This window comes from Astatotilapia calliptera, chromosome 20, assembly GCF_964374335.1.
Source record: "Astatotilapia calliptera chromosome 20, fAstCal68.1, whole genome shotgun sequence".
Classification (NCBI taxonomy): Eukaryota; Metazoa; Chordata; class Actinopteri; order Cichliformes; family Cichlidae; genus Astatotilapia; species Astatotilapia calliptera.
Window position 1 is genome coordinate 37,181,730 of NC_137441.1, and position 19,443 is coordinate 37,201,172.

General features: G+C 42.5%; 1 protein-coding gene across 1 annotated transcript in view; it reads right to left on the reverse strand.

Moving 5' to 3' along the window:
• Positions 1-418: 418 nt before the first annotated feature.
• LOC113013675 (ERC protein 2-like) overlaps positions 419-19,443 on the reverse strand; it is a 158,059-nt gene continuing 139,034 nt past the window's right edge. The window contains exon 21 of the mRNA XM_026154768.2: positions 419-1,693. The gene's annotated coding sequence lies outside the window, so the exon portion shown is untranslated. The remainder of the gene's footprint in view (positions 1,694-19,443) is intronic.

Genomic DNA, 19,443 nt, shown 5'->3' on the forward strand with positions numbered 1-19,443 from the left:
AGCTGTGACAGCATTGAGTCCTGGGCATTTTGGCTCACAGCGTTACCATGTTGAATGCTGGAGACTTCTGACTGTGTCAGAGAACACTTTAAAACATCCTTAGCCACCCCCACCACTACCCAGCACCACCATGCCTCACTACCCCTACCTCCCCACAAGTCCCCCTAGGATAAAAAAGGGCAACATCTGGCTGAGTTTATGAGGGAGAGAGAGAGAATTGGTCGACCATGAAAACCGAAAAAAAGGAAAAAAAAATCTTTCTCGGGCAGTGCAAGAAACTATTGTTGTAGATGCCATTAGTGGGGGGGCAACTTTAAACTTGTGAAAAATACTCGTCGTTGCACTCACATTTATCAGCAACCCCAGCATCAGTGCTCACGCTGCGGTCTCCCTGATGAAGCACGCACAGTTTGCACAGTTCTTGTGAAACCAATATTTTATTCAAACAACTGAAACAGGCTGATCACTGCAAACCACTGTGGAAGAAGTCAAGGGCGACTGCTGTTACCCCCAAACGTTCATATCATCACATGAAGACAGTGTAGCACAAAACCACACACACGCGCACGCACACACACACTACAAAAACTGTACATATTAGGTAACAACCAAATGAAAACACCACTATGCTGCTAAATTAAACTGCAATTGTACATTGTCATCACATCAGGTCAAGCTCCAGTACAGTGAAAAAAAGTATTAATGCAAGACACTTGATTATAATCAGATTAGTCCCTCAGATTCACAGATCAGTAGACAGTAACATAATACACCACTCGTTGAAATCAGAACAATAAGTCACATGAATCTGTGATATTTAAAAAAGAAGAAGAAAAGTGGCACTCAAATAGTTTCAGCTGTAGAAAATCAAACAGAACATGAAAGTGGTTCATTAAACAATGACGGGGAGGCAAGGCGAACACAAGGAGAAATGTATGCAGACTTTTCTTATAATAAGTTGGCTGCTTTGAGGTCAGCTGTGTTTTCCTCCCAGTTAACTAAGGACCCTATTCTTGGAAAAGAAGGAAGCTAATCATCAAACATTTTGTGGTGATCTCTCTGCAGGAAATGGGAGATGGGCAAGGGTGGTTTTACAAAGCACTCAGTTGCAGTGTCATTTCAGTGATGTATCTCAGCAGATATCTCCTTTGGCACAATACATTGAGAAGGTCTCTGTGGATTATGGATTACAAGGTCCGTGTTGTCATATTTACACAAGTCTGATATTTAGCTGCAAACGTGAATACTTTTCGTGCTACCATAAAAGAGTCTAGAGCTGGCATGAGTTCCTCTGGCTCAGCTCGGCCGCACTCATAGTCAACAGTTGTTTGGGGGACGGTTGATGAGAAGCCAGGACTCTGTAGCACCACGGTACTGTAAAATAAATCCAGCTTCCAACTGAAGAAAGCTGGAGAAATGAAGGCAGTGGACCGCTTGCCACACTGATGCCAGATGTTCTGATGAGGTGCACACACAGTGTTCCCAGGTCTTCTGTGGGCCACTGCATACCAGTTGCTAGAATAACTCATTTCTGCCCATCTGAAAACTTCACCAGAATCCAAGTGCAATGGTGGGTGCTTGAGTGTGCATTTATATCTGTGTTTAATCAGGTCTGGTGGTCTCGATGGTGAAGGATATATGAGCCGGTGTATCTGTGTTCTTGTAGCTGATGCCTGGTATCTGATTCCACGAGCTGTGAGAAGAAACATTGAGAACAAAGTGAGTAAAACATGTAAAATGCAAAGAATACAACAAACAAAACAAACAAAAGCTAAACTCTCTGTGTCACATAGGTGTGTGAAAATGCATTTTCAAGTCGGTGACGTTAGGTTGTTTTTAATTTCTACGGTGATCTCCAAAGAGGTTACATCACGTTGCTGGACAAACAGACCGCAGACAATAGTCCAGTGTGGACATTTCGTGTTTTTTACGCTATAGCTTGACCATTTTCTTCCTGTAACTGTCTGGCAAGTCTCCAGAGCTCCTTAAGAATTCCCTAAATGCAGCTGGCAGCAACTCAAACATCAAGTGCTCATTAATAAAAAGAAAAAACCCCTATTGGAATGTGTCTGTTACTCAGGCCGCACAGCAGTCAGTAACAACTCACTTCTTTCCTGAGGGCTGTGAAACAATGATGTATGTCTGGTACGCTGGGGGCGCCTCATTGGCTGAGCAAACAGGCCCGAAAATAACCACCAATCACTGAAGACATTATCATCAGTCATCAGGGAGGCATAGTGAAGGAACTTCAAGACAAACTTAGACATATGCACAGGTAAATACATAAAGATCCCAAAACACTTAAGTTGCAATTAATGGTAATTAACTGTCGCATCCTGGGTTGGTGTATGCTGCGTATGAAGAGAAATGTCAAATTACAAGTAATTGTTCCAGATTTGCTGGGCAGCTCACACTTTTTCTGCCTCACTGTGATTGGCTGCTCAGCAAAAAAAAAAAAAGGACCATCCATTACAGGCAGAAGTAAATAAACAGGAATAGCAATTAAAGTGAAATCATTTGTTATGCAATGCAGGGTGTGTATGTGAGCATGTGTACACGTAGCTGTTCTTGGATGTAAGTTTTACCAAATAAATATGTGCATGTGTGTGTATGTGAGAATTTGCCTAGGTGGGTTCGAGGCCATTCTCAGGTTTCTTTGCACTTAAATTAATGATTCGGAGGCCCAAGAATCAACAAATATGGCCCCCGGCAGGGCATAACGGAGCGCACGACCTGCCCGTGGATGTGTTTGAAGACTGCTCCTCTTTCTTCTCTGTCAGCACCTCACTACCTCCAGACAACAGACGCATTCACTACACAAACTCACATGCGACGCCTGCGTTCATGCTGTTAATGAGGAAGTGTGTTGCTATGTGGTCATGAATGTGTGTATGCTTATCGACCTGTGATTATTTAACATGTCAGCATGTTGTGACAGAGTGTTAAAATCATACGAAACTTTTTGTTCCTTATTTGAAGTGTTGCCTTTGTGGTCACGACTTCTTCATTTCTTTTTTTTGCAGCTTTATGAATGTGATAAAGCAAAGCATATTGTGTCAGACAGGACCACGCGTGGGATAATTGAGTGAGCTCAGATGGCTCTGACAGGGCGCTTAAAGCCTTTTATGCCAAAAGGACAAAGTTTCTTTTTTTACAGCTAAATCCACCCAAAGAAAAGTCACCTGCGTGTTCACTGCATTTCAGCTTAGTGAGGTAGTAACTGTCACCGAGTCTATAGTTGCTCTTTATATGCCCCTTAAATTACTTGTTCCAGCAGATGTTCTTCCATTGCTTGAATGATGTGTAACAGAAACAACTTGCAGATATTTCCTTATGCAGTAATGCAAAAAAAGGAAAAAAAGCAGGATGAGCTGAGAATTTGATGTTTGCCAGAAAGTGGCAAAGACATGTGCAGGAAGAGAAAATGGTTTTGTGTAACGGTCTGGCAAAATGAAAACGGTAAAAGTGTTGGAATGTGATAAACTGCAGAATAATATGCAAACACTGACCTGAATCTTCAAAGAGCAACTACTGATAACCAAACGTTAACAACTCATCCAACACATCCGATTCCCTGCCATCATTACTAGGAGGAAAAAATGAAAGTACTAATACTAAACATGAAATTGCTTTATAAAGGTCTCAAACTCCAAACAGCCATTCCTTGTCCCCATGTAACTTTCATCCCCACCCCTCCACTCCTGGCTTCCTTGACGATGGGTACGTGTGTGTAAATGATTAGTACCAAAATTAGCAACATCTGATGTTTATTTCAGGTTAAGGAGGTAAGTAAATAAATAAATGAATGAATGACTAAATACACCGCCTGTTTTTATAGAAACATTGTGTAGAAATGATTCAGGAGGCGGATATTCTGCTTTGTTATCTACTAGTCCGTCATGAGGACTGGATATGAATCCCAGAGTCTGAATGCAAGCGGCTGAACTCCTTCTTGTCTTTAAGTGCTACTTATATAAACTTGTTGTTAAATGGATCCTTGCAGAGGTTTGGACCACCAGTGTTAGAGTGCTGCTCTTTCACTTGGAATTACCCCTGTGGTTGGTGTCCTATCACTCCTGAGAAAAAAGAAACACACTAAATTCAATTACCAGTACAAAGACCCCCCCAGCTCAGTCTACAGAGAGGGGAGACATAAAGCAAGTCAGTTGGTTGTATGATGATGAAGCTATTTAGGGTGAAATACAAGCATAGTGGGTGGGGATTTTCTTCCTGTCTTAATAGTCATGAGGAAATCTGTAAATCCTGACATAGTATGTGACCATTCATGTCTTGAAACTGCTGCCAGGAAATCTCTTATCATATATCAGAGCCTTGCACTAGTGGTGACTAGATATGCTCCATGATGGTAAAAACAAACAAACAAAAAAGAAAGAAAGGTCCGATCCCAGGAAATGCTTAAGGTGCAAAAAGTGAAACTGTAAAGTGGGGGAGTCTGAAAGCACCAATCTGATGTCACACAATGCTGTGAACCAAAAGCACTAAAAAAGGAGGAAAAAATAAAGCAAACGATTGAGATCACATGGCCATCATCCTAGAACCGTAGCCTTTTCAAATGTGGTCAGGAAGAGAAAGTATCTCCTCTCAACAATTGCTTCAAGAGCTTGCTCCTTCTTCCCTCGACCCCCCCTTCTTTCTTTCTTTCTTTCTTTCTTTCTTTCTTTCTTTTCTCTGCCTGACTTTTACAACTTCCTCCTGGTTGGGCTGCAGCTCTAACCCAAACAAAACTCCATTTTTTAGTTATTGGCCCTCATGGCATGTAATGGAGAATCAAGCTAATTATCCCTACAGCTGTTTTCACTTGCTTTTTATGTAAGCAATACCTGGCTGATGCAGAGAGCAACAGTGAGGCCCTTCTTAGCGCTCCAGGCCTCCAGGCCGGCTGGAATTAGAGAGCAAAATGCCAGGTTTCCCTCCCCCGATACTGCCTGTGTGTACCCCTGAACCCATCTCCCAGCACACATCCCAGTCTAACTCAGCCAGACACAGTCCCCCACACATCCAAAGCTTCTGCGTCCACTCCCTATTACATCTCTCTCTCGCTTTGATGTTTAACAAAGCTGCTCTTCAACAGCTTAGATGGATCTGTGTGACAAGTGTTCATTTTCTTCCACTGATGGTCTCTGGCAATTAACGGAGGAGGAGAGCCAGGGTGTGGCTTGGGTTAAATTGGAACCATCTCCTGCTGTCACAGGACTGAGAGACAGGGTGAGTGCACAAAAAAAAGATGGAGGGAAAGAGAGACACAAGGGTAAATGCAGGGAGTGGGAGAGAGGGGGGTAAAGAGTAAAAGAAAACAATCCCTCACAGGCTAATTACATAATTTCCTTCATCTGAGCAAACACATGCTGGGTGAAAGCAAGTGTGAGCAAGCCCCACAGATGCCAGGCCAAGAGGTGCAGAGCAGACCCACTAACAGTCTCTAGCAATGGGCGGCTTGTGCCACAAAGGCGCTCGGCCAGATCTCAGAGGCGTCTGCGGAGTTTGTAGCTTTTGTGGGAGTCGTATCCACAACCTTAGTATCGATCCTCCCTTCCCCGGCAATCTCAGGGCAAAGTGACTCAGTGCAGATAAACAATTGCTGGTGTACTGTTTCCTTCATAACAGTCCATTCCTCACTGCAGCCAGAAATCTGTTCAGTACAAACACCACTAGGTGGAGTTGACTGTTGTTGAAAAAAATATATCTCATGTATCAAACTCATTAAAGTCCCATGGAGAGGCAGCGTGCATCTGTAAGTGAGTCGGACAGCGTGTATGCCTCACATGTGCTTTTTCTGAACTTTCCTCTTGCTCAAACACCGCTTCGCTTGCTTGCTCCGGCTGTTTGCGTCTTTTCAAATTGAGATCAGGTTGAAATAAGCACAGGCAAAGAGAGAGAAGGAGAACATAGTAGCAATTTCAAGACTTCTATCATTTCAGCAGAAATTACAGTTAAAACTATGCCAGCTCCAGAACGTAAAAGAGCAGTCCTCCCCTCCAACTCTCTCCCTCCCTTTATGTTTTTCTGTCTCTAATCCGGTAAGGAATGATGGAAGGCTCTGTGTGGAATGGTGGTGAGTTGGGTCCAGCCAAGGTGTGCCAGCGTACTAAAGATACGGGTAGAATCTGCAGGAGCTGTTCCTAATGCGAAGGTTGTTTTGACATATTCACACACAGACAAGTATGCAGGCATTCTTGCATTAAAAAGAGCAGCACATGCTGCAAAAGGGTTACCGGTGGGACTTGCTAACATATTCATCAATCATTTAAAAAGCCCTACAGTAAAAAAGAAACTATGTACATAAAACAGCGCATTATGTTCATGCAAGTTCAAAAAACAGGTTTGTGCAACAACAGTAAGAACTGGATGGGATTCTATCTCTCAGCTCCTAGTCTTTTTGATCTCTAACTAATCTCTGAGCTTTTCCCCTATGATTCATCCTCCTGCCCTCTCCTCTCTAAGCACAGTGTGAGTGGCAGTGTTTATGTTAGTGTGAGAAATGTGTGAGTTCTACTGTGGGCCAGCTGCATGGTTGTCAAACTCTGTGTATGCAACCCACTACTGTACCTGCTTTCATACTGAGGCTAGTGCGCGAAAGCTACTTCCGTCTCATAACAACACCTTGACCCGGAGCTTGACCTTGACATGGAGCAGAGGCGGGCCATCAGAACCAGGGCCTAAGAGGCCTGAACATGCCTGCATCTTGAAAGCAGCACAGGCCCAGCCAGGCAGGGGAGACGAGTGAAACCTGAGCCCACATTAAAGAATCTGCATCAGGTAGGAGATCAGGAGAGGCCTCCATGATCTCAGTGTTTGCAGGGGTCTGGGCCTCTGAAGCCCTATCTCACCTCCATCTGGAAAGAGAATCTGAGGGTAGCCTGATGGTCCGATAATAGGCCATGCCGACTGACACGGTAACAGCCTCTCACCCCCATTTGCAAAAAAACCAAAGTGGATGCAAGTCTAGTTGTAGTGCTCAGTCATGCTGGTGTGAGAGGGAGGCAGAGAGCTTGGTGTGGGGGTCCGGGAAGGAGGAGGGTGGGATGGCGGTAGGTGCATGGTGGCATTGAGGTAAATTGAAAATGCATGCAGTTTACAGAGACAAGTCTAGAGTTTAATGGTTTGTTTCTTTTAGTCTTTGTAAAATGGAAGACACAGGTTTGCCTTAAATTAGGGCTACGTAGCTACAGCTGTATCAGTAACTATGCATGGCTGTGTGTGTGGAACAGAGGCTACTGGTGGTCCCACGTACCAGGTTTAAAACACGTGGGGCTTTTCAGGCACCGAGGCTGTGGGACGCTCTGCCGTTGTCTTTACGCTGACTCTACTGACTCCTTTAAAAAGCAGCTGAAGACATTTTTATACAAACGGGCTTTTAATTAATTTTAACTTGGACGGCTGATCTTATTGTGAAGCACTTTTCCTTATTTCCTTATTTGCATTTGTGATGACACACGGTACAGGAATAATGCTGCGTTTATTTACGTAGTTTTCTAGGGTGCTGCGAATGCTCCACCCTCCTCTTGATGTCTTCTCAAGATGACATCAACTCCACTGACCCATCAGTTTTCACTCCTGACCCAGCTAGTTGCTTCCTCTCTTTAACTGCCCATAGAGTCACTGTTTCTCCATATGTTCTTTATGGCCCACAGTTCAGTCCAGTTTCTGCTCTTAACTTGCCCTCACACCAGGTCGGACATGACAGAAGATGGTTGACCACACGAAATATTTTATACATCTTCACCAGGTGGAACATGCATGAATAATAAATGGCGGATTATCACTCTTCGTCTGTGACAAAGCAAAAAGGTTTTGAACATTTCCACCTAATTCTAAATTCTGTGTGTAGATGTGTGGCTGGACAGAGAGACAAAAGAAATGAGGGTTTGGATTTAAAATGGTTTGGTCAGATCTACTTAGGGTCACTGACATCAGCTCAATAAGTAAATATGATCCCTGAGATCACAATGTGCTCTTAGGGAATACCAGGCTTACCTTAATGGAGGGCTGCGTATCTGCACCTGCATGTAGATCTGGGTTTGTGTGTGTCTGTGTACATAAATCTGCAGCTGTGTGTGTGTGTGGAACAGTTGTGTAAACAAAATCCGATCATAATGTCTATTCAGGAGCTGTTTGAGGTAGACAAGTTCACATGGATGTGATTTGTGTTGAACGAGTGTTAGAACCTTTTCGTCTGGTGATGAAAACTGCTCATTTTCCCCCCGTGTGGGCGAGCGCGTAACTGATTCTGTTTGGTGGTTCACTCTCTGTTTAATAGGCGTGTGCATTTTTCTCACAAACCACGGTTTTGCCTGCTTCACTCGTGAACATTCAAATGGAAAAAGTGCAAAAACAAGTTTAAACCAGAGTGACAAAGTCGAGGCTAATGTCAAGTGGACTGAGTGCCTTTGTGCTAGCACAGCTGCATTGTAGTACTTAATACCAGGTTAAGTCCAGTCTCAGGAAGAACCAATCATGACTCTGTTCCTGAGGTCAGTATAGCCCCAGGACACTACAGACACATAGGATACATACTAGGGATAAACAAGGAGGCTTTCTCAAAGCTTGGTGGTCTGCTAGCAATCTCCACAGCGTGACCTCTGTGTCAGTGTGTGAAGGGAAAGAGTGAAGGTAATAAAAAATAAGATGACTTTTCAAGCTGCTAATTCTGTGCACATTTAATAATAATATAGTTTTGATAGAGATCATAATAATACATTAATCTCAATTTATACTACTTCCTATCTAGAATGATACCAGTATTAAATATGAATATCAGCAGGGGAGTGGTTTTAGTTTTAGTTGCGTTTGTGTGTATAGGTGCAGTTAGACTAAACGAAGGGGTCTCACAGCCAGAGAGGACACTTTGGAAAAAGGAGCAAAGTTTGATGGGAAAAAGGTGAGGGACACGGTTTTGGTCAGGAGTACTTTGCAGCCTGAGAGTGGAGTAAAAAGGTGGGGTAACTGCTAGTAAGACAGAGAGAGGGTGTCAGTGAAACAGACTATAGGGGCCCCTGGCAGGAGACCAGAAACAAACACATTAAGGTGATAAACAGTTATCTGAGCCAGTTATGCTTCCACAGACTCTTTGAACTATAAAATGCCTGCAAACCCCCGAAACACTTTTTAGGGGGTTTTACACTATGACTTAAAAAAACGCAGATAATACTTTTTCAGCCATCTTGAACCTTTAACGACCTTTTGGAGCACTCTGTACGACGATGTGGGAGCCCTGCCAGGGAAACGTAAAGGGAGATACAGCAGATCATAAATAAGCATCGTAGAATGTGACAGGTTTGGCTCCGTGCATAGATAGAGAGTAAATAATCCTCATTTGTTCTGACATAACGACTCACAGTTTCATGATATTTACTGCTGAAAACACCCTGTACCCATTAAATAAGCGCTGATAGAGCCATCGACACTGACAGTGCTAACGTTTAGCCGTGCTGTGGGATTCATGCAACAGGTTATAATGCACTGGCTAGAAAATACTTATTTTTGTTTTATTAGCCAAGAAAGATATGGAGTGGAACTGGGACTGTAATGTATGTAAACCTGTTCTCATTCTCTCTATGAAACTCTGTGATGTGGAAATATTGATGCGCCGGCTATGTTAGGGACCACTTTTCATTTTGGCTCCTCCAACTCAGATAACCAAACTCATGACGTGATTTCCCAAAAATCTTATTGATATCGGGACCGAAAAATAAAAGTTGCTGATAGTTCACACTAAATGAAAAAAGTGATTTAGTAAAGTGTGTGCAGAGTTCCCATAACTCTTCAAATTCGCTGTGCGAAATGTCGGTAAATGCGGCTTTGTGTAGTTTTGTGTGTGTGTGAAGTCGGTCCATTTTGCCTGGGCTGTGCTGGGAATAGTATCGGCTTAAAGCTGAAAGAATTCGGGCCTCCCAAGCAAGGTCATGTGCTGATGTTTAGTAGGAGCTTTCTCAGGTCACAGACTGTGACTTTCAACCATCACTCACTTTACCCCACATCTTTGAGTAGTTCTGTTTAAATGGCATATCTGACATATCTCCGCCAGTCGGCTGTAATGACAGGTGACAGCTGTCTCACTCCACTTACCTTGTTAAAGGAAAAGTCAACCCAAATACTAGCTAGACTTTGACATTGGATAGTAGATTTGGTGTCCTGTGGCATAACTCAAGGTGGGGCAACTTGGAAAATATTTGTAACATAAACCTAGATGTCAGGATGAAAAAAGAAAAGAAAAGCAAAGCAAAAAAACAGAGATGTGAGTCGTTGGTTTTGGACTGCCTCTTGCTCTTTATTTCCCTTAGCCCTAAACACTTGGGGCTAAAAATATAAGTTGATATTAAAGCAGTTGGACACTCAAAACCTTGAAAGATAGGTTCCCATTCCCCCCCAGATTCCAAATACTCAAGTCCATATAAACACTGAAACAAATTTTGCAAACTAATCATGCATCCTGTTTTGTCTGGCTGATGTAAGTGATTCTACACCCCTCCCCATCTCGTGGTGAAGGGAATTCCAAATTTGGCTGAAGACAATATGAGGATTTAAAAGTCTAAGTTATAATAATGAAACAGGTATGTGCCATGCATCTGTAACTCAAAATTCACTCTCTGTTTATCCAGACACTGCTGGTAAGCTACTGTGAAGCGACAGTGAAAAGAGAGGACTGTGTACTTTATGCCAGCGGTCCCCAACCCCCGGGCCTCGGTCGTTTGGTACCGGGCTGCGAGAGTTGAGGCTCAGGTGTGAAATGTGTGGTTTTCAGGGTTTTTATCGGTTTTCAGCGTTATTTTGTTATCGTTTTTATCGTTAACTCGGTTTTCCTGGGTCTTTTCAGGTGTGCTTTTTCGGTACCGGTACTAGTTTTATTTTGTTGTATTTATCCGCGACACCTTAAAGGCCGGTCCATGAAAATAATGTCGGGCATAAACCGGTCCGTGGCGCAAAAAAGGTTGGAGACCGCTGCTTCATGCTATCTTAACCACTTCACCATTTGAAACTGCTCCTCATACTAGTTTTAATCCAAACTTCCAAATGAAATTCTGCACAGAACAAGGTCTGTGGATGTTGTCCCATCAGCAACCCCCTTGGACTGAAAAATGAAAGAAGCAAAAGAGCTCTGCAATAGACTCTTCCAGTGGGTACTTCGCCTTTCGCCCTATGACAGCTGGGATAAGCTCCAGTCTCCAAGCAACCCTGAATTGGATAAGCAGGAAAAATGGATTGATTGATGTTTAATATAAGCTCCTGAATATTTAAATGTATATCTACACTTTAAGAATGTGCATCTTGAGTAAGATGCAATAGCTATCTAGGATGACGTTTGCATGCTTACACATGCCAGCTGAGTTGTAAATGTGCCCGGTGGTGGTTAAGTAAACAGGCTTGCTCCCTGAGGTGCCCTGGTGCTGTATGTCTTGGCATCATTTCTGCTACATACTGTAAGGTCTGCATCATAATTCTGATTTCTACTCTTCTGCTCTAAGAGCAATTCTGTCACCATCTCTTTTACTTTCGTTATTTGGATCCTAGCCTCCATATTTAAGGTTAACACAATAAATTAGCATGAGGTGCATTACAGATATGTTTGACTGCTATTACACATATGTGTAATGTTTCTGTTATGTGCACAGTGTTTTTCAGAGATAATTACAATGTGTCTCTCTCCACCTGGGCTCTGACACATGTTCAACAGCTCAGCCAGACACGCCTAAGCACCTGTGTGAAATAACACGCTAAAGTCAGACTCTCAGAGTCACTGAGAGAACGAGCGAGAGGGTATGAAAGACTTAATGCTTCCCCTGTCTCTGTTGTTAGGCTTACAAAGAGTCATTTTCAAGTGCAATGTGTCATTTGTCACATTCATGAATGCTGTTTCTTCCTACAAGTGTGGGAACAGTGCTAGAGGACAATGAGCTGCATTCAAGCCCAGATTAATTCCACATCAGCTTCTTCACAGCTTGTCTTTAGGAACAGCAGAGGTAACCTTTGCTTCAGCGAAGGACTTTTTGACACTGGCTGAGAATCAGCTTTTTTTTACCCATCTCTGATTATTTTGACACTGAATGACACAGTTTGACTTTTGTTAAAAACCTTTGTTTCGAAGGCTTAGACACTTTTGAACTTTTCTCCAGTTAATTATAAAAAAAGATGAAACATCCTAGTTTATGTTGGTTCACACCATAGATATTGAATTCCTGGAGCTTTGCTGCACTACAGTACAGTATGATATGTCCCGTGACAATGAAAGTTGGCTGTATAAATAATAAACACAAAATGATATTTTGCTTTTTAGATATTGTTGCTTTTGGAGTCGGTTTAAACCTGATTGGCTGCAGGTTTTAACGTAGCTTAAGTTTTTTCTCTCTTGTACTTAGGAGGAGTAGAGTCTGGAGGGTAAACTTTTGACACTGCACTAAATATTTCCCAGAAAATTCACTTCAGTTCAACATTTATGTACACTTGTACACAAGTACAGTCATTGCATATGTAAAAAGCAGCAAATAACACAGACAGTTTAAGAGCTAGAGAACAAGAGAGAGACAGAGACAGAAACATGGCGTGACGTGTAAGAAAAGGGTGTAATAACAGTGGTTAAGGCTTGCTCTTTCATTGAGTAAATCTGGCCTGGGCTATTTCACACTGCAGGAATCTCCTGTTGACTACATCAAAGGCTCGCTCAGAGATGGGCTTGTAGAGAGCAGAAGGAACAGGTGACAGCTCCACACATAAAGGCATTTTACACATTCACATGCAAACCCTCTACTACCAACAACACGCTCACATATTTGAATGAACACACAGTAAGATCAAAAATGTAGTGAGTGACAGCTCCTTTTGTGTCCAGATGAGCCTGGGGGAAGTCTATTCGAAGAACCAGGAGAAGACCATAGATCTATCATCTGTGCTTCAAAAACCACTCAGAGACAGTCGATTCATACACTCAAATACACACTTCAGGTATGCAACAGGTATGACAAAGTACATTCAGACATTACAAGTATGAACGTGACATGTACCATATGAGTAAAACACTGATGAGACTAACACATGTACAGTGAACATCAAGCTACGAATGGTATAGGAAGCATGCAGATTTCAAGTGAAGCCTCGTGATAGATAGATCCAATATAGAGTGGCCCACATCCAGAGGGCTGAACATAAGGCTATGTCATCACGGGCCCTCTCCATACCTTCCATCACTTTTCACTCCCTCCTATAAACAGAAGGATGGGGGAATTCTGTAATTCCCACACACCAGGACACACAAACACACTTGGAAGAAAAACACACAGTTGTGTGTGCACGGTTATACTCATTTACTTGCAGCAGAATCTAGGCACGCACACAAAAGCACACAGACATACACACAATAACATTTTCACAAAGAGAAATTAATCCCGGGTGGTCTCAGGAGCAACATTGTTTCCATTTGAGAAAGCTCTGGTTTTGAAATCACCCAATCCACTTAAAATCAGGTTCAAAATCTATTAGTATATACATATATATGTGTATATATATATACACATGTGACCATTCAGTATTTTTATATGAGATAAAATAAAGGGAAATACGTGTGCATGGTACAGCACAGAGGCAGAGCATATGACTGCTGGTATTCGTCTCCCTTTTTCATTCAGTCCCCATCCATATCGCGCTGGGATGCTGAATGTTTAACATGGGAAGGTCCCACCTTAAACAGGCCATTATGGCCAATAGCTTTGACTGTTTTCATAGAATATGAGAAGATTACACAGCACTATGACGGCCAATTACGTCCTTCAGTAAAACATAGCTCTGTACCAACAACTCTCTAATGATGATGACTTAAACGTTTTCACCAATAGACCCCTTTCAGCTGCCCGGGCAATCACACACACACATACTGCACTGCTATAGTTAAGCGCGTTCACACACACACTTAGAGATGTGGGCTGAGTCAAATTGAATCCTTGTGTTACGCATATAGAGCATCCCGCTACATCACAAAAGGCTGCTGTGTGCCAACTTTGCAATCAGATCAAGGATTGCTTGTGTTAGAGTTGTGAAGAAAAAGAAATACAGGCTAATATTGCTATATTGGCCAGTCTCCAGTATTCTCTTCTTCAGTTAGTCGCTGTAATGAATATCAAGTAGGTAGTGCAGTCCCAGAATGGCTAGCATCCTATCTAAAGCTAGAACAAGGTTTCTGTGCTCTCTCTTCTGAACGTGTCGTGAAACATGTAAAGGTTAATACTTGTACAGCTGCTGTTATTGTGTATATATTTATTTATATTTAGATTTCTTCATACATTCTTATATAGTTCTATATTGTGTATTGTGTATTTTGTTGTACAGTTATTTTATTTTCAACTTTAATTTATATATTTATCTTTATCTTATTCTTCCCAGTTAAATTTACCCTTCATTCTAATTTGTGTTGTACAGTTATTTCATTTTTAACCTTAATTTATATTTTATTCCTTCCTAGTTAAATTTACCCTTTTTAATTTTTCATATTTATTTCCTATCTTATTCATAGCCTTTTCCTTTTTGTTCTCTTTAGGTCACGAGCAGTTGTCCAAGCATTTCACTACATATCGTACTGTGTATGACTGTGTACGTGACAAATAAAATTTGAATTTATTTATTTATTTATTTAGCTTTGGTGGAGCTTGTTTCTTTAAGCACTGCAGGGGTCAAAAATATAAGCCGCTCGTGTCATGCAAGCTCAACAAAAAGCTTTATTTTTGTATCATTCTGTAGCTAAGCTATAAAGTCTCAAGCACATACCAAAAAACCTATACATGCATTTTTCTCCTTGTTGCGCTACTATAACGCTCTCTTTACTGGTCAATGTATAAAGGCCATGGTGAACTAATGTTGCTGCCAGAGGGATAAAAAGAATGAATTTTTCAAATCCCTGTTTTGGCTACCACATAGTAACATAATTGACAGCAAATTTAAACTTCCAGTTTATAAGGTCCTACATAGCCCTGCTGTTCCATAATACCTGTCTGACTTCACTTAGTATGAAGTGCTAAGTGTTCTGGCTCCGTTCTTCTGAGACTAACAGTTCTGAGAGTCAAAGCAAACGCTGCTGGAGCAGGACTCAGCTTTTTTGGCTCCAGCTGCTGGAATACCTTGCCAGATGTATTAGATGTTTTCCAACCTTACCTGTGTTTGAAAAAAACTCTTTTCCCCATCAAATCACACCGATCTACTTAAATGACACATACTGTGTCTGCACAGGTATCTGCTGTAGTCTTGTGTTGTTTTATTTGAATCTACTCAGGAATGAAGTTTGCTGTGCTTTGTTCTTGAAGTGTGAACTTTCCTCGCACATCTTCTCAACATCCTTTCTCCATCACCGTACCCACTCAAACCTATGTCACCTCTGACCCCGGTCCAATTCACTACTGTCATTATGCAATTAACACCAATTAAGTCATTTGGCTGTAAGAATGTGTGTGTGTGTGTGTGTGTGTGTGTATCTGCATCTATGTGCATGCTTGTGTGCATAAGTGTGTTAAGTATGTGAATGTGTATGTGCACATGATAGGGCAATTAGAGCAGCACAAGGGAGCCTTTTGGAAGCGGAGAGCACTGCAATCAACCAATCAGCCTTCAGATGGCTTTGACATGAAAAGAGAGCATGGCCTCTGCTAACCCTGGGGGTCAGCCCCAATTTACTCTATTTACCCACTCAGGAATGACTCTCTGTGTGTGAAGGAGACACAGACAGGGCGGGAGAGGGAATGATGAATAGGTATGGAAACGTCTAAGTGACTAGAAGCAAGATAGAAAGGGGGAGAAAGGAAGAGAGGGGAGCAGTAGAAGGATGAGAAGCCCGGGGGTTGTTGTGCAGGTGAATTTTAAGAGAGTGGGAGGGTGTTTGAGGTGTGGTGGTTGAGTGGAGTGAAGGGGATGCGGGGAGAGGCCTTCGGTGTTTGCAGAGCTAAAAGGCCAGCAGTTGGAGGCTATTTGCTAACAATTTCCCCTTGGAAAGTGGCTCCACACACATGCGCACACACACACGCACATGCACACACACACGCACACACACAAACACACTTTTTAAAGACCACATATGAGGAGTGACAACTTTACACCCAACTGTCGCTATAAAACAGCAAGGTGGTCCATGAAGACAGTAAAAAACCTTTCTGAGAATCAAATGACAAAAGTACTAATTACACATGAACAGACTGTTGGATTGTTGAAGCAATTCTTTTACGTGACTCTGTATAATTTTGGAAACTGTTCTCCAGCAATAGAGTGAACTGCCAGCAGATTGTGCTGACCCCCCCCCGACAAATGTGGGAGGGAAACTCAAAGTCGGATTTATTAATGTTACCAAGATTGTTAATGACAGTAACAATCACTGTAACTGCATTGTCATATAAGTTTAGGTCTTTGAAAAGTACAGAGATGTAGTGTAATATCTTCCACGGCTGTACTTTGATTTAAATGAATGGACACGGGTATCGGCTGCTCAGGTACGAGCAAACTGTAGCGTAGTTTTGCCCTAAAGGGTCGTTGGAATATGGTAGTCGTCCAATTTTGGGGATAAAACACACACAAGCTTCTGTGTGTGTTTTCACATGGAAAAAAGTTTGTATTGATTTGATAATTACAGTGTTGTGTTTATTGTGTTTACACCCACACAGATAAACACACAACTAACTAACCCACCGATCACTCACACAGCTGTGAGGTCTAATGCCAAATCTGAGCTGCAGGGCAGTGAGTAAAGTGCAGGAGCACCAGACAGCCCTTCATCACAGCAAACAGCCTCCTGGCTACAAACTGAGGGAGGGCAGAAAAACCAGAAGCAGACAGAGAAACCTAAAGAGAAGAGAAGTAAACACAGATGCACGATCTCTCAGTGCTCCTGCTGAACAATATCACATATCTGACGGCACGCACGCAGGTTATTCTATATCTAGAGTATGTGTATCTGTATGTAGGTGTGTGAGTGTATACGTATCGGAGAAAAACTGTCCTGCTCCAGGGCTCTCAGATGTGGACTGTAATCAGGAACACATGACTCTGCTACAGGAAGTCCTCCAGCGAAGGACAGGAAGCAGGAATACAGGGACCACATCATTAGTCTCGCTAGTCTCAAAGCCCACAGCCAATAGGAGCCTTGGACATGGAGGGCATGGGCGTAGTTGCTGGTGTGTGCACAATTATGTACATGTTCTATATGTTTCTATTTGTGTGAGCGGTGCCTGCAGGCTGGTATTAATGACTTATTTGTTTACTGAGTATAATGAGTCCAGGTTGTGCGTGTTTAGTAGAGTCAGAGCAGAACTGTGGCGAGGTTGGGCATGCCGCCAAAATACCGGCATTAAATAAGTACTACCCACACACGTGCATGCGCACACACAGGCACACACAGGCACACACAGGCACACACAGTCGCTACAGACAAATGAGAAACAAATGGTTCCTTTGTACGGTCTATACCTTGTCTCCAGGTCTCTCGGCCTCACGATGGCAGAGTGAAAATGCAGTTTCAAAAATGGTTCGCCCAAGTACCCACTACCACACATACGCACACTCACAAGCACACACACCCCTCAAACCCCCAGCAACAGCCCTGCTGCCACATTCTCACCGCCCCTTCCTCCTCTGCTCTGCATCCCATCAGGACTAAAGAGACTAATTTCTGTCGATGGCTTACAGGTGGCCAGTGCAAGGTGAACCACATCCACTCTGCTGGCTGACACACACACACACACACAAACACACACCAATGCAAAATTCATGCCTTTAAAACCAACCCTTTTATAAACCCAATGCCAAACATCAAAGAGAGAAACACACCTTAACACACCTCAAAGGCACTGGAGACACACAGTCATGCATGTGTTCAAACACACACGCACACTTACTCATGCACACACACACATCCAAACACATGCACACTCGTAAACTTTAAAGCATGAAGAATTGGTGTAAGGGTCAAGCCTGCGCCTGGTGCTATCTCATGTTTCTAAACAGAGAAAAATCTTTTCAGTGCTTTAAGAATCGTAGAACTATTAGAAGCATTTACGTTCCAGTCTCTAAAAACAACCGCTGGAAAAAAGTTATCGACATCTCAAAACGAAGCTATGAATCTTATCTTTCATCCTGAAGAGTTGCCATTTGGAAATTGTACAGCTGTCAGCAGCTATCCACAGAGTATGGGCTGAAAGTTACAAATGACAGCAATATTATGTGGAATGAGGTTCGCCGCAGGTCTAACGTTAATGTAATTTAGCCTTTAGAATTCGTTCTGAAATTTCATCACAATTTAGCAAGTCGCCTTCAATATTTGCATGCCACTTCAGCCAGACATATTCACATGTGCGCATTATTTTAATGCTGTATCTTTCTGTTCTTTTTCTTTGACATTCAGTGCCTTTCATACAAGTTTCACATTCTCGGATATCCATCTGTATCTCAGTCATCTCTCAGTCAAGGTTAAGAAGTGTGCTGCCAAATTACGAGACCGGGCTGAGAGACTGCGCTCGGACTTTTTCTTACTTGCAGAGAGCAGAGGTGTGCGTGTGTTCTGAGTGCGTGTGTGCACTTCTACACATGTAGATTGGATTGCAGCTCTTTGAAGCCATGCCCTTGCCTTCATTAAACACAGTCCTAGAACCTGGAACAGCTTTCTGGGAACGTGTCAATAGCTCACACGCGCAAAGAAATACACATACGGCAGTGCCAGTAAAAAATGACCAGCTCCCTTTGAAGTCTGTGTCACTGTGCAAACTGATAAGATGAAAGGTGATCATCCTCTTCAAAACGTTCTGCCTTAAAGTGCAAACTGTGCCAACAAGCCTGTACCTAAGCCAGGGAGCCTCGACATGTGCCAAGCCAACTGCTACATGCCACACTTATCAGCCGCTATCTGATTGGACAGCAGTCGTAAGGTCCCACTTGAAAAATATAGATTAAAAATGGACAAGATCTTCTGACAAGAAAAGGGTGTTTGAAGTCCTTTGGTACAAATGATTCCAGGCAGACAGTTAAATGCTGCGAGAACGTAAGATGGAATTATTTAGGAAAGATATAATTTCTGTGTTTATGTGTGTGTGTGTGCACGCGGTAAAGACATGTTTATTTATTTTAGATTTTTTATTATTTCTCATATAACTGTTCTGCCAGAGTAAAACACACTTGTGCAGATATGCGTACAGGACACCAAAGCATTTTTAAAGTTATGAGAATCAGAAATTAGAACACTTTGAACAACACACAGTGAAAGCAGAATATAGATACTGAACACGGTAAAAACTAATTTGCAGTGCAAAACCAACCACAAGAGAAGTTAGCTCGTTTTTTAAAAACATTTTTATTGTTTCTGCTGTTTGCCAACAGTTTGGGATGAGTTTGAAAACTGGGCCACAGGCCAACACCAAACTGGACGGGATTCAACCTGAGCTGAGCATCTGTCCAACAACTATACCTCAC